Genomic DNA, 16,498 nt, shown 5'->3' with positions numbered 1-16,498 from the left:
GGCTACAAAGGGAAGCCTACATCTCTTAAACAATTACTTCTGGAGAGAGAAAGTGCAGTGTTCAAAGTTTCCCATGCTCAACTCTTCAGTGACCCTATAAGTGTCTCCCAGTCAGGATTTGTAAGATTCTTTTCAAAGGTCTTTGCTCAGGTATTTTGTAGTCAGCATACCGGGCACTTCAGGCTGACACGTTATGCCAAACCATCTATAAATAAGTCATGTTAGATATTGCAAAGATTACAAATAGGGCTCACACTCTGTATGCAACATTGATCTTATCAGCGCTCACATGCTTATCCTTTCTAAACTCAAAGCCAGGAATTTACATTCCATTAAAGAAAAAAAAGGCATGCATATTTTGATTACTTCAGAACACAACTCATCTTACACATTGTTTTCAGGTTTAAAAAGTTTGCTAAATGAATATATATGTGTGTGTGTGTGTATATATATATACACATATAGATTTTTTAACATAACATACACACACAAGACATATATACATATATAAAATTCCAAGTTGGCAGGAATTATAACATCCCATCTCAGGGCAGAGCCATTTAAAGTTCAAAAACAGTAATGTTAAGATCCCTTTCCTTCCACTCTTCAAGGATCACTCACTTTCATTGGTGCAAATATGTGTTTTGAGTCTGTGAGACGGTTTCCTTCATCTGCTGAGGAACCTGCAAAATCTTGGTTTATAGCTGACTTTCCTCATAAATGAGCTGATCCTCATAGAACCATGGACTTGCAAATGTACTTTCATTATTTCTATTTTTTGAAGGGCAAAGGGATGGCCCAGAGGCTGCTAAAATTTGTGCACATTGTTTCATGTTTATTTTCAGGCTGTTGATGAGGAAATGTTTAACATCAGAGTAAGTATTCTAGAGATTAATGGCTGCTGTTTGGAAAGGTCCATAGAGGTCCTTTCCTGCCAATACAAATATATACATTGTTGAAGCACAAGACTACATCCACAGATAGGATTACATGTTAACTGAAAAGATTCACGTTACAGTGTTCTTATTTCATCAAAGTGATGTCCTCTTTTGATTATGCACTCTCACAGTGAAAGAATTCCAACAATTTTCGTCAATACCCTGCTTTCTCTCTTAAATACAGAGTTTGGAAAAAATATTTCTCTGTTGACAGCCATGTGATATAAGTCACTTTGATCCTTTCATTGTTTTGAAGCCGGTCTGTGACAGGTTGACGTAGTACTTATGAGGTCGTTTTCAATCCCAGTTGGGCCAGTGAGTTTTGCAAAGAAACATATTCCACTACCTTGTCTGCATTTGTAACCTCACCTGCAAACCTAAAGATACTGCAGGTCACATGAGCTTCAGAATAAACCCTCTATCACCACTACACTAGGAGAGGTCTCCTGAGGATCAGTGAGGCCAAAAGGAGGGAAGATCAAGAGGAAGGAAGAACCTAAGAAGGGGCCGTTCTGTATCTATAAGTATTAGCCCAGTGACTTTCAAGAGTGTCCCTGAAACTGTTCAGAAGAGAGAAGAGAATAAAAAAGAGGCTAAAGGTTGCACTAGGCACTTTAAACAATGTCAAGGTGCTAAAAGTTGTAAGTGATGTGGTACAGTGACATGTCACTAATTTCGGTCAATAAAAATTTAAATTCACTATGGTCTAGACATGCTGGTCTACATTTTACTCTTAAAAACATTTAATAACTATCTTTTAAAAAGTTTTACATGAATAGTGTAAGCCAGCAAAATGCACCTATCTTAAAGTGAAATTTATACCTTTTTTTTTAACCACTCAGACTGCATCCTCCCCTTCTTTTCTCTCCCAAAGGAAGAGAAGATGGGCCATCAATGAAAAACGGCGGTTGCAATGAAGCAACGGATTTCACAGCTAAGGCAAGAGCACTGCACTTCCTCCTCATGCTTTCTGGTACACTCCACGCTCAGAGAAACTTCTCTAGTAACAAACTATGAAAATGGCTCCTCAAAGCATAGAATTTTACTTTATTTTTCAATGTTTTTCAATCACCAGTTTGACAATGGCATTGGCCTATGTTACCATTGAGTTTATTACAATTGATTTCTATTGTTCAGGTTGTTAAATTCCTACTGAGAAGCATGAAAAAGAGTAAGATGCACTTGAGGAGATAAAGCAGACCTTTGAAGGGAAACCAAACATCAATTCAAGTTATGACTTACAGACCAAAAAAGATATTCCAAGTTTTTGTGAATTTTAAAATATGCTGTTTTGTGTGGAAAAAATAAATCCTGTTGGCAAACAATTGGTGTTTCCTCTTCTTATCTGTGAAATAGGATTCTCTTTTCCAGTGAGTTTGCTCCTCAACTTGGACTGCTAAGACAATAGCAGCACATTATTTTACTGCCATACAATAGGACATTAATATACATTTGTTGGTTTATTGTGATTTAAAATCATTAGCTTTCAGTCTTTAGCACAAAGCGGAATTATTTAAAAACAAAATGTGAAAACAATGTGATGCCACAGATTTTGGAGATTCATATTGAAACAAAAGGGCACTGGGTTTGGGGTCAGAAGAGCATGGTACACTTTATAAGGAGGTGCTCTTAATGGAGTTTACTTAAACCCTCTGGGCTTCTGTTCGGACCTCATCTAAACTTTTAGGGTTATTGTGATTATTAAATAAAATAATGAAAATCCTAGCATATATTAGGCAGTGCAAGAAAGTCACATGGGCAACATAGACATTATTTTTCTTTTGTCATTTCATGCTATTTGTTTTCCTCTTTGTATTATGAAAAAGTTTTAAACATACATCAAAGTAACCTGAAGAGTATAATGCACCATCTATCTCTTCATATGTTTTTTTTGAAACAGAGGAGTTGGAGCCTTTTAAAGGCAATTCCAGGCACACTATCATATCACCCAGCAATCGGGACATTAAGATGACAGTGTCCTCAGAGCTGGAACCCATCTGGTTCCTGGCTGAGAAACATCTCTGCCATTAATACTGGCCTAACACATCTGTGGAAAAAACAGGTAAAGTGATGCAGGTGTTAGGCACTGTGACAGGTAGAAAACAAATCCAGAGTATTCATCGTGACCTGTTTCCTGTTTCCTTGGAACAGCCTCACTCTTGGTCGCTATGCTGAAGGTTCCGCCAAAGCCAACTCTTTGCATTTAACATGTAATATTTTAGAAAAAAATTGAACTGGAAATATACCCTTTATTTAAAAAAACACACACACACAGTTTATATTTACCGATTGCAACTACAAAGTAATTTTCAAAAAGCACCTATCAAAGTGCTTTATAGACACCATCTATCCTCAAGAAGTTGTTAATTTAAAATAGTTCTTTAAAAGACAAACATGGACAAGTACAAGTCTTGTTAAAAATAGTCAATGTAGAAAAAGAGGAGATGAATTTACCTCTGTGAGGCTACAGGTATCTAAATAGAACGGAGGGAGGAAAGAAGAGCATGTATATAGTCAGGAGAAGGTTAGAAAAAGGGGACCCAAATATTTCATGTCCATATTCCCTAGAGGGTGGAGACCTTTCTGAAAATAATTCCATGCCTAAAGAACCACAGGAGCTTTGATCAATCTAGCTCCCTTAATTTACAAAGTTTCCAGGACCCCAACAGTCTAGTGCTAAAGGCCATGGGAGATTCAGGGATGGGGGAGGGAAGGGTAGGAGATATGTTAGTATGGGAAGGCAGTAGGATCAAGTGAGCAGAAGTAGCTTTGACAAAAAGAGACACTTTACTTTTAGTGAAGGGGGAAGTAAAGAAAGGTGAGGCAATGAACAGAGTATTTTTGCTGTGGAAGGAAGTTGAGACGATCTTAATCTTATAGGTAAAATACTTCTACATCAAAGCATCTGTGGAAGACAAAGAGAGCAAGGGTAGGACTGGAAATTATGAAAGAAGTTTGTATTTAACATCTATAAAGTGTTTAAGTGTCCTCTTTCAAAAAAAAAAAATCAGAACAAAACAAAAAGCCTTTCCCCATCCCTACTATTCCCTTAGATATAGCCCTACCATCTGTCCACAAACTTGTCAAAAGTGAAGTTTGCCTAAGCACTTCTGGACACCAGTAGTCTGGCATCAACCCTCACTGTTCCTTGGAAAACATACCTTCTAATTGCTGGCTCAATAAACAGCCTGTTGTCAGTTTTCATTCTCCAGCTTTGTGGCAGCATTGAGAACTATGTCTTCCTGAAATTCTCTCCCTCTCTTGCATCCATGACACATCTTCATTCAGATGGCCTTCCTTTCTCTTTAACCATGTCTTTTTTTTTCCCCCTTTGGCCAGTTCTTTTCTCTCTTACCACCCTTAACCATAGATAATTTCTAAGGGAATCTCCTTGGTGTTAATTTTTCCTTTTACTCTCTCATCCCTTTGCTTCAACCATGGTCTCTTCAGATTAGTACCTTGTTTGTTTTTCTATAACCATGCTGATCAATACAGCAGCCATTAGCCACATGTGGTGACTTAAATTTAATTAACATTAAATAAAATTTACAATTTAGTTCCTCAGCCTTATTAGCTACATTTCAAGAGTCTGCAAACCACATGTGGCTAATGGCTACCCTATAGGACAAGGCATATATAGAACATTTCTTTCTTCAAATAAAGTTCTATTGTACAGCACAGTTCTAGACCTTATCCCTCCCGAGCTTCAAATTTGGCAGTGTTCTACATGACATCTCTCCTGGAAGTCCTTCTGGAATCACAAATTCATCATGCCCAAGTCCTACTCTGCTTAACATACATTTCTCATACCAGTTATGTGTACAAACTAATTTTACTTGAAAATGCTCCATGTAAAAAGAGAACATCCCCAAATAATTGGGAAATATTTGTACAGGTAAGTTGTAATATTTATATATAATTTAGTTTACTAAATAAAGACCATTTTCACTGAGGAAAATGCAGGCTGCAGCCATTTAGGGGGAAATCTCCATCTTTCACATATTACCCTTATGTGGTATCTTCCCATGACCAGATTCCTATAAAATAATAAAAGGATTTATGAGAGATTTTCTTTATTAATATATCTTTTTTTATGTTTCTCAATAAAACTAAAGTTCTCCCCTACAACACCAATGAGGACATTATTCTCACTGCAGGAAAGCCAACTTTCTGATTCTATTAGGAGCTCTAAAAGTATTCTGCCTGAAACAATGAAACTCAGACAACAAAGCTCTTTGCCAAAATACGAACAATACTACTGGACACATGAGATTCTGAAGCATCGTATTCAACAAATAATCAGATCTGGTCCTGATTTTAATCAGAAAGCAACCTGTCTGTTGCCTCCTAAACTTAGCAAAGACATGCCATTCTCAGCACGCCTACCATTTTGATGGTGTGAGGTTTCACTGGGCAGCCTCACTCAGGGTGACCTCAGCCTGAGATTCTAAAGATGGAGCATATTAAGTGCAGGTGAGTCATCAATTTAAAAAGGCATAGAGAGTAACTAAAAGCCTCATTCTTCAGAAGCACAGGGACTCTACTGGAGGCCTTCCCATGTGACAAATGGAACTCATTTAGTAAAAGAAAAGCCATTTTTAAAGAAAAAAGTGATAAATGGTACCCCTGAAGGATAAGCCTATTGTTCTTGGTTGCACAAGTAATTCCATCTGAATTGATTATCACCATTCCCAATGGAGTTATGACATCTCTTGTTAAAGATGACAGAAAAATAGAATCATGGTATTGTAGTAGGAATATCATTGTAAATATTTATGACCATTACTGTTAATTCAATAATAACATTATGTATTATGATACTTATACTTTTCCTATATAATTCAGAGTGTTTTGTAGATGTTAAAAATATTAATCTTATGACTGTCTCATAGGGTATATAAATATTAGAACATTTCAAGATTAATCACCAGTTTCTAATAGACTAACAATGATATGCCTAACCCTTTTCTAGATATAATGAGGTAGGTGAAAGATGCAGAAGACACAGCTTCTCCCAGGAAGTTTTTTTGGGCAACAAGGTGTAAGTTCATAAAATACTTAGGAAATGTGGGGGTATGAAGTGCTATGGTTCACTTCATGAAGGATCAATGTAGGATTTCATGGCAGGAGGAAGATAAGCATCAGGGAGCAAGTCATTAGGAAATGCTTCACTGAGGAGGTAAACCTTCAGTGGCCCCTAAAGAAATACTGAATAGGGCCAAGTGTAATTGTTCATGCCCATAATCCTAGCACTTTGGGAGGCTGAGATGGGAGGATTATTTGAACTTAGGAGTTCAAGACCAGTCTGGGCAACATAGTGAGACCCCATCTCTACAAAAATTCAAAAAAATTAGCCAAGTGTGGTGGTGCATGCCTACAGTCCCAACTATATAGAGGCAAGAGGATCCCTTGAGTCCAGGAGATTGAGGCTGCAGTGAGCTGTGATCATGTCACTGTGCTCCAGCCTGGGCAACAAAGCAAGACCCTGTCTCACATACACAAAAACAAACAAACAAACAAAAAAATACAAAAAAAAAGAAAAGAAAGAAAAAGAAAAAGAAATATTGACTGGTACAAGAGAAAACTATGGGATAGGGCAAAAATAAACACATATCCTGAATTTCCTTGAGAGCCTCAATTTATGTCTTGCAAGTATTTTAAGATTGTATGTGTGAGTATGGGGAAAAAATGTAGAGACTGCCTGATTAGATAGGAATGGTCATGTTAAGTAGCTCTAAAGACGAGGTTTCATAGCTAAGAGGGAGATTTTTCAGACCAGTCTAAGCAATTTAGACTTCTATCTGATAAGGTGTAGGGACCTCTTGTAAATTCCTAAGCAACAGAATAAAATGATCAGAGAAACACTTCAGAAAAAGTAGTCTGGCAGCAATTATCCAGTTATCTACTGACCTTCTGGTCCCCAATGCTCATATTTGTTAGATGACACAGACTTGCACTCCACTCCAAATCCTGCCATAATCCTAGGAGGTTTCAATATTTAATGGAAGATTTAGCCAATGTCCTAACTTCACTATTTCCTGACCTCATTCATTCCAATTGCTTTCACTTCCATTCCCGGGACCACACCCAAGACCCTGCATTAGTTAAAAATGTGCCACAAAGCATGCACCTATAGTCCTAGGCACTTGAGAGGCTGAGGTGGGGGGTCACTTGACCCCAGGAGTTGGAGGCTGCAGTGAGCTGATTGTACCACTGCCACTGCCCATGGCCTGAGCAACATAGCAAGATTGTCCCAAAAAACAAAACAAAACAAAACAACACTGCCATACCAGAAACCCTAAATGCAAATAGCCCAAATTCCAGTTTTTCCAGCCCTCTCTTGCCTGTCCTGCCATTGGCCTGCTCACTTCTCCCAAGACCTCTTCCTGCTGGGCACCATCTCACCAACACATTCTACTTTCTCATAACACTGTCCTTTCACTGCACCAACTTGGACAACTGCAACCCTAGATCCAGTGCTATAAAATATGTCTCCCCCTTTACACGCAGGCTTCTAAACAGACTGCTGCCACTGTTAATGCATGGTCTCTCCCTGCTGAATACTAAACTTCACCCATTAGTGCTTGTATTTGTACATAATCACCTTCTTTAGCATTCCCCTCTGTAACGATTCAGCATGTACATAATCATGCTCAGGACCGCCACTCACTTTCAGCAGACCATAACTTTGTTCTTTGATGAAAAAGCTGAGGCTTTAGGAGGATCTACCTCAACTGCCCACCCCTCAGTTGCAAATGTTAGCCCCACTCATCTTTCCTCCTTCCATCACAGAGGAAGGGTCTCCTTCCTTTTCAAGACCAAAACCAAGTTCAACCCAAAATCATACTTTTGATTCACCTCCTCCTATATCCTCCAAGATGCTGTCATCTAAAATTCTTTCTCTTTTCTACATCCTTGACTCTGCTTTTTTCTTGTCCTGCAATCTCTTAACCTGTAAACACAGCAAAGTGTCTTTCATCACTAAAAACCCTCAGTTGACTTGAGTTTCCCTCTAGCTACTGTCTTCTTTCTGTGCCTTGTTCATTCAAACTTCTCCAAATAACATCTATATTGGCTAAGCTTAGTAACGACAACAACCCCAGAAGGTAGGAAATATCCCCGTTAGAACACATGGGGAGTAAACTGAGGGTCAGAGTCAACACTAATAAAGTCAACTACCAAAGCTTTTCAATTCCATCATATTTCCCCATAGGACTTGGCATTCAAGTCACACTGTTTTGGCCTTTTCTTTTTAATAATCCCATGCTTCACTTAAAGCTTCAAAGTAGAGAAAAGCAACATGTAATTTCAAATCAGGAAGCCAACAAATGTAGGCCTAAAGGCCTATTCTGTGCCACACAATTAATTTACACTAAGCTAAAGAAGGGAGAAGCTTCTCTGGCTATGTAAAACAACAACAAACAAACAAACAAAAACCCAGAAAACCTATTACCAAAAGAGAAAAAGAAAAAAGAAGAAAAAAAAAATGTAAGAAAGTTTTTCTAAATTATTTACTTAACTTCCCTTCACCTTGTTATAAATAAAGTTTTGATGCTGCAAAAGAAATAGTACTTGAATATAAAATTTTCTTTTTAATTCTCAGCAAGGCAAGTTACTTCTATAGAAGGGTGCACCCTTACAGATGGAGCAATGGTGAGCAGACACTTGGACAAGGGAGGGGAAGGGGTTCTTCTCCCTGACACACGTGGCCCCTGCTGCTGTGTTGTTCCCCTATTGGCTAGGGTTAGACAGCACAGGCTAAACTAATTCTGATCGGCTAATTTGAAGAGACTGACGGGGGTGAGTGGTTTGGAGGTTATGACAGAGCAGACAATCGGAATGAGTCAGGGTGGAGTAGGTAATTGGAATGAGTCAGGGTGGAGCAGGTAATCGAAAAAGGTTGCTTTACAAGGAAGTTAAGTTTAAAAGTAGAAGTCAAAGAACTGAACATACTGACATACTGATTCTCTGAAAAGAAATTTAGAACTCATATCTAACAACTTCTCAACCCACTGAAAATGGGCTTAACCTCACTAAAACTGCTCTGACAAATGTTCTCAATGAACTTCAAATTAACAAACCCAAAGAATGTCCTTCAGTCCTGTCTGATGGTGCCTTTCTGCTGATTTGAGTAACTGAACCTTTCTTCTTGATACTCTTTCATCTCTACTCCCCCGACTTCTGCATTGCTCTACTCCCCTGGAATCCTCACACTTTCTGACTATTTTGGTGGGAAAGGAGGACCTCCTATTTGTAGTCTCTAAATGGAGGTGTCGTTTTACCTCCACAAAATACTACTACTTCACTAAAGCCAGACTATTCACCGATGAACATGGCCCAAGACTTTTTCACTCACTCTGTTTGATTCTGCCCATGTTGGCCCCTATGCTCATCTCTGTCTGTCCAAAACCCACAAATTCTTCAAAGTCCAAATTTTTAGTGAAGTTCCTATATTTTCATAATCTTTCCCTCCTTTGTACTCCTGTAATTTATATTGCAATTACTCAATACAATACTCATTCCTGTATATTCTTATCTATTCATCTATCCTACCAAGTCATGAGCTCTTTCTTCATGATTGTTGTAATATGTAGTGACTAAAACCATACTTGGCACATAGTAGGAGCCCATTAAATACAAGTATTATGATTATTTGTCTTTTCATTCCTCAAATCTCTCAAATAGCAATGTTTCTTTTTTTTTTTTTTTTGAGACGGAGTCTTGCTCTGTCACATAGGCTGGAGTGCAGTGGTACAACCTCGGCTCACTGTAACCTCCGCCTCCTGGTTCAAGCGATTCTCCTGCCTCAGCCTCCTGAGTAGCTGGGATTACGGGCGCACACCACCACACCCAGCTAATTTTTGTACTTTTAGTAGAGACGGGGTTTCAACATGTTGGTCAGGCTGGTCTCGAACTCCTGACCTCGTGATCCGCCCTCCTCAACCTCCCAAAGTGTTGGGATTACAGGCGTGAGCCACCGCACTTGGTCTCAGCAATGTTTCTTAAATATTGTAAGATCAATCTATTTTGAATTAATTATTTATTAATTAAAGCCCAAAGAATGAATGAACTCTCTTGGTAAGAAAGAAGCACAGATAGGAGGCTCACTTATATTAGGTGATGAAGAGGAAAAGAGAAACTAATGAACAATATTTTTAAAAATGGCTGGGAACCCCAAAAGAATGTGTTTATGAGTTAAGAAGTTATGGAATAGAAGAAGCTTCTAACAATCCACAGACAAATTATCTACTTTATAAATTATTTTTGAAGTATTCAACACCTCTTCTGCCACTCACTCAGAATGAAGAGAGATTTCTCAATGTGTCAATGACTTTGTCTCTGACTTAGCCTGGAAAATAGCAATGCCGAATGGAATGGTGGTGCAGTATCCAGCTGCGTAATCTAGTTTACTCTGCGCCTCCTTATACACAGGCAGAAGGGAGCTAACTATAACAACAAAAGGAAAAATGATGAAAGCAAATTTAGGTCTTTTTCTCTAAAATGTACCCAAGTAAAAATATCAAGGGAATTTATTATATAAAATGGCTATTTTTTCATAAAGAAAAAAGAATTAATTTGTCCCTTTTTCTTGAATCATTCTACATGAATATCCTTTTGCCAGATCTTCTATGTAATGGCTTTTTTATATGAGTACCATTTCTGTCAAACTTTTGTTATTTTTAGTACAGCCAAGTTTACTCACTTTTAAAAAGTGCTATTTTGGGACTAATACAAGGGGAAATTAATCATGGTGCCCAAATGACGGGCCAGGGGTACTATTTTATTACTTTCAGTTTAAACTGGGAAATATGTAACTGGTTTTTCACCCAGAGAATAAGAATGTTCCAATTTATTAGAAAGTAATTGGTATTGGAAGCAGTCACTGACAGAAGTATAATAATGGAAACCATCCCAGCTACTTCATGCAGGCAATGCAGGCCAGTCATTGTGCTGAGATGACAGGCCTGCATCTGCAGAGGTGTGGCTTGAAAAGTCTGAAAAATGTCCCTCTTCAAGACAAGGGTCACATTACTGGTTCTAGACAAGACTCCCTAAAATGCAAAATCTCTAGTAGATGCAACTCCATTTCTAATATATATCCATTAAAGGTGCACTTCAGGAGTTCATGGGATACCTAGATTGGCAAACAAAACAGCAAATGTGCATATTTTGCAAAGAACCAAGGCCTACAATAAAGGTCATGCTGTTTATAATATTGGCTCAACAATTTTCTATAGATCACTTAACAGGTACTAAAAGTGGCAGGGCACTGGTGTACCAGAAAACACACAGAATTGTCTACAGTGTCCAAAATGTTGGATATAGAGTTGGAGAGAATGAGAGAGGTCAAAAAGCAGTCTGTAAAGGAGAAAACTGGCATGACAAGCCTGAAGGAACCTCCATCTCCTCCTTTTCCCAAGTCACTTTTAAGGTATACCTCCTATGGGCAGACTTGATCTTAGTCCTATCTCTCCAAAATATGAGCTGTTTTCTTTGTGTGTCACCCTATTTCTTTCTACCTGGAGATATGATCCCCCAAAGCCTGCACTGTTGCACAACTCCAGAAGACACCATCCTTAGAGTAGTGAATATGAAGCCCCCCAGAGTTATGCAGTGGCCAGCTCACATAGCCCTGTGGCACCCCTGCCTGCTGCCATTTTACTCATCATCTAGGTTGTACCAAACTCTGAGGCTCAGATCCCATTTTTGTCTCCCTGGTGTAAAAAAAAATACCTTACATTTCTCTTACCTGAAAAGTTTCATCCTTTCACAAAATAGCTTCAGCCTCTGAGTTTACAATGTGAGTCTACTTTAAAGAAACTCTGGAGGCCAAGAATAAATGGAAGGTCCTGGAGCCCAACTTCCCTTGAACCTCCATAGAATGTAAGTGATATATTGGGAAGGACATTCAATAGAAAGATAGGAAATTTAGATCTAGAACTCTACATTGCTGTGCGACCTTGGGCAAGTCACAAAACTAGCATGTGAGTTTCACATTTGTAATATAAAGGAGGTGAGGTAGATAAGACACCTTAAAGGCGTCTTAGAGTTCTAATATTTTATGGAAGCTTCAAACCTCCTTTGCAAAGATTATGACAGTGAGAGGACTCTTGCATGGCTGACTCTATCTTGCTTCTAGCCTCACAAGCAGGGTGACCTCACTCATTCCTGGGTATAGGCCAAGCTAACCATGGGAAGAATTTAGTTTATAGTTTAACTTGGAAGCAAGGATGATAATAATCCCTCCTAAAAACTAACCCCTTCCTTGCTCAGGGACCTATAACTAATGAAAAACCATGAAATTAGGATTATAGAAGGGGCCTGAATTCTGCTAGAATGTAGGCAGAGTTTCTATAATGCCTTACTGCTCAGGAGTCATGTGGCCAGAGATCACAAGATTTGTGACTTCTCCAATTGCTCCTATAGATAACACCACTATTGTAGAACTTAAGATTGGTGTTTTGAGATATTTTTCAGATTTTTGCATTCTGGCAACTGACTGACCCCACTTGGACCCATGACTCCTGACTCAACTGGTCCTGTGGCCTCCACCCAGAAGTGGACTCAGCTCACAAGAACTGTTTTCCACACCCCTATAATTCCACCCTCAACCAATCAGCAGCACCTATTCCCTATCCCCTTGCCCACCAAATTATCCATAAGACCTTAGCCCCTGAGTTCTCAGGGAGACTGACTGAGTAATAACTCCAGACCTTCCACTTGGCCAGCTTTGTGTTAAACCATTTTCTACTGCAATACCACAGTATCAGTGAGTTGATTTTGTCTATGTAGCAGGAAGGAAGTACCCATCAGGCAATCATAATCTCAGAATACCACCTCCAGAGTAAGGGCATCTGACTCATATATAGTCACCCCATAAAGAGAGAGCAATAGGTGGTCTTTGGAGATCTGGGAGACTACTCACTAAATGCTCCATACATATCAAGCCAGATGACCCATAGGTCTAAGCTGAGAGTAACTTATTTCATAAGGCATAGTTCTGCTTCTCCTCCCAGCACCAGCCATTCAGAAAGATTTTTTTTTTTCTTATCTCTAGTCTGGTAAACCTTGCACATACCTTCCACATTTTTTTTGAGATTTTTTTTTATTATTATACTTTAAGTTCTGGGATATATGTGCATAACATGCAAGTTTGTTACATAGGTATATAAGTGCCATGGTGGCTTCCTGCAGTCATCAACCCATCATCTACATTAGGTATTTCTCCTAATGCTATCCCTCCCCTTGCGCCCCAACCTCTGACAGGCCCGGGTGTGTGATGTTCCCCTCACTGTGCCCATATGTTTTCATTGTTCAACTCTCACTTATGAGTGAGAACATGTGGTGTTTGGTTTTCTGTTCCTGTGTTAGTTTGCTGAGAATGATGGTTTCCAGCTTCATCCATGTCCCTGGAAAGGACGTGAACTCATTCTTTTTTATGGCTGCATTAGTATTCCATGGTGTATATATGCCACATTTTCTTTATCCAGTCTAGTTTTGATGGCATTTGGGTTGGTTCGAAGTTTGCTATTTTTTTTGGTTCCATTTTTTTGCTATTGTGAATAGTGCTGCAATAAACATATGTGTGCATGTGTCTTTACAGTAGAATGACTTATAATCATTTGGGTATATACCCACTAATGGGATTGCTGGGTCAAATGGTACTTCTGACTCTAGATCCTTGAGGAATCACCATACTGTTTTCCACAATGGTTGAACTAATTTACACTCCCACCAACAGTGTAAGAGTGTTCCTATTTCTCCACATCCTCTCCAGCATCTTTTGTTTCCTGACATTTTAATGATCGCCATTCTAACTGGTGTGAGATGGTATCTCATTGTGGTTTTGATTTGCATTTGTCAAATGACCAGTGATGATGAGCTATTTATCATATGTCTGTTGGCCACATAAATGTCTTCTTTTGAAAAGTGTCTGTTTATATCTTTTGCCCACTTTTTGATGGGGTTGTTGGCTTTTTTCTTGTAAACTTGTTCCTTGTAGATTCTGGATAATAGCCCTTTGTCAGATGGATAGATTGCAAAAATTTTCTCCCATTCTATAGGTTGCCTGTTCATGCTGATGATAGTTTCTTTTGCTGTGAAGAAGCTCTTCAGCTTAATTAGATCCCATTTGTCAATTTTGGCTTTTGTTGCCATTGCTTTTGGTGTTTTAGTCATGAAGTCTTTGCCCATGCCTATGTCCTGAATGGTATTGCCTAGGTTTTCTTCTAGGGTTTTTATGGTTTTAGGTCTTATGTTTAAATCTTTAATCCATCTTGAGTTAATATTTGTATAAGGTGTAAGGAAGGGGTCCAGTTTCAGTTTTCTGCATATGGTTAGCCCGTTTTCCCAACACCATTTATTAAATAGAGAATCCTTTCCCCATTGTTTTTGTCAGGTTTGTCAAAGATCAGATAGTTGTAGATGTGTGGTGCTATTTCTGAGGCATCTGTTCTGTTCCATTGTCTATATATCTTTTTTGGTACCAGTACCATGATGTTTTGGTTTCTGTAGACTTGTAGTATAGTTTGAAGTCAGGTAGCGTGATGCCTCCAGCTTTGTTCTTTTTGCTTAGGATTGTCTTGGCTGTACGGGCTCTTTTTTGGTTCCATATGGAATTTAAAGTAGTTTTTTCTAATTCTGTGAAGAAAGTCAGTGGTAGTTTGATGGGAACAGCATTGAATCTATAAATTACCTTGGGCAATATGGCCATTTTCATGATATTGATTCTTCCTATCCATGAGCATGGAATGTTTTTCCATTTGTTTGTGTCCTCTCTTATTTCCTTGAGCAGCGGTTTGTAGTTCTCCTTGAAGAGGTCCTTCACATTTCTTGTAAGATGTATTCCTAGGTATTTTATTCTCCTTGTAGCAATTGTGAATGGGAGTTTGCTCATGATTTGACTCTCTGTCTATTATTGGCATATTGAAATGCTTGTGATTTTTGCACATTGATTTTGTATCCTGAGACTTTGCTGAAGTTGCTTATCAGTTTAAGGAGTTTTTGGGCTGAAATGATGGGGTTTTCTAAATATACGATCTTGTTATCTCCACATAGAGATAATTTGACTTCCTCTCTTCCTATTTGAATACTTTTATTTCTTTCTCTTGCTTGATTGCCCTGGCCAGAACTTCTAATACTATGTTGAATAGGACTGGTGAGAGAGGGCATCCTTGTCTTGTGCCGGTTTTCAAAGGGAATGCTTCCAGCTTTTGCCCGTTCAGTATGATGGCTGATAAGTTCTACATTTTTACCAGTGCACTCACATTTGCTAATGTTAACTCCCTCCCACTCTTAGCTACAACACCCCCCACATGACAATGCTACTAGAAGACAAGTGTCTACTACTACAAGAATATATATCTATAGCTCTAAATATAGGAGCACTCTCATTTTAAACAAATCTATCATAGTTAAATCTGCATTTACAAGGACATATGTTTATATATATGGACTTGTATATGTGTGTGTGCATATATATATATATGGAATAGATTATCTGCTTTGCAAATGAATTCACCAGGGAATTCCTTAAAATAGCAGGTCCTTCATTTATCCTTCTCTTCACTGTTTCCCACATAAATGATGTCTTGCACTTTTTACTTACTGATAGCTGCTCAAGAATTTATCTATAATGTAATGTAGGTATATTGTATTTATAAAGATTAATGGAAAGCAAAATGCATTTCTTTGGAGCTGTCTCACTAATTTCTTTAATATTTCAGAGGTGTGAGTTTATATTTTGTATAGCTAGGATCTGAAACCTTATCTAGCACCACTATGAACATAAAAACCACATGAATCTTAAATACTTTCCAGAGTTCACCATGATATAACAGCATTATGCAGAAATTAGAGTCTGCAAGAGCCACTGGCTTCACAAAAGCCTTTATGGATGGAGAAAAGTGAACTAATGATGTTGTTTTGTGAAGGTTTCTAAGGCAAAAATTATACCTTTCACTCAGGTCAATAGCTTTTGGCTGGGGGTAGCTTAAAAGTGAAGTAATTCTGCCTCTGTACACAACCAATGTTAATAGACAAAAACATTAACCACATTTCTGGGAGTGGTGAAGCTATTTTTAGTAACAGTGGCTGCTCTAGAAAATTTTATCTTTTGCTGTGAAATGCCAATGTGATTTCTCTCAGTCTGTAAATGGTAAGCACAATCATGTTTGTTTAAACTTAAGTTTTGTATGTTGTTTGTTTTTCTTTACCCCAGGGATTTCCTTATCTGTATGCACACACAGATGATAACAGGAACAGAGTGACCCACCCTAGTTTAGAGTAGGCTGCCAATTACCTCTCTAAAGCTAACAGCACCCATAAGCCAACAAGGATTTTATTTCATGCAATTGTTAAAGTAATTACTTTTGCACCAACCTAATAGTATTTCTTCAAAGGCTCATGCAAGCTAAGAAACTAATAAAAACAAAAATGAAAACAGTAGCTCCACTCTTTAAGTCATCTTCTCCAAAAAAAAATATTGTTCCTTTACTTCCAGAAATATAATTGTTCAGGGCTCAGAAACTCAGAAGAATTCTGACTTTCTGCCTGCCTCC

The 16,498-nt window shown here is 38.4% G+C and overlaps 1 protein-coding gene and 1 non-coding gene across 10 annotated transcripts in view; both read right to left on the bottom strand.

Moving 5' to 3' along the window:
* Window positions 1-16,498, bottom strand: part of FILIP1 (filamin A interacting protein 1) — a 311,264-nt gene that overhangs the window by 106,447 nt on the left and 188,319 nt on the right. The gene's annotated exons all lie outside the window — the stretch shown is intronic.
* Window positions 1,772-1,980, bottom strand: LOC123573296 (small nucleolar RNA U3). Its single transcript, XR_006698005.1, has one exon. It is a non-coding gene; the product is annotated as a small nucleolar RNA U3 (small nucleolar RNA).

The sequence above is a fragment of the Macaca fascicularis genome, chromosome 4 (genome assembly GCF_037993035.2).
Source record: "Macaca fascicularis isolate 582-1 chromosome 4, T2T-MFA8v1.1".
Taxonomy (NCBI): Eukaryota; Metazoa; Chordata; class Mammalia; order Primates; family Cercopithecidae; genus Macaca; species Macaca fascicularis.
This window is presented reverse-complemented; position numbering and strand designations above follow the sequence as displayed.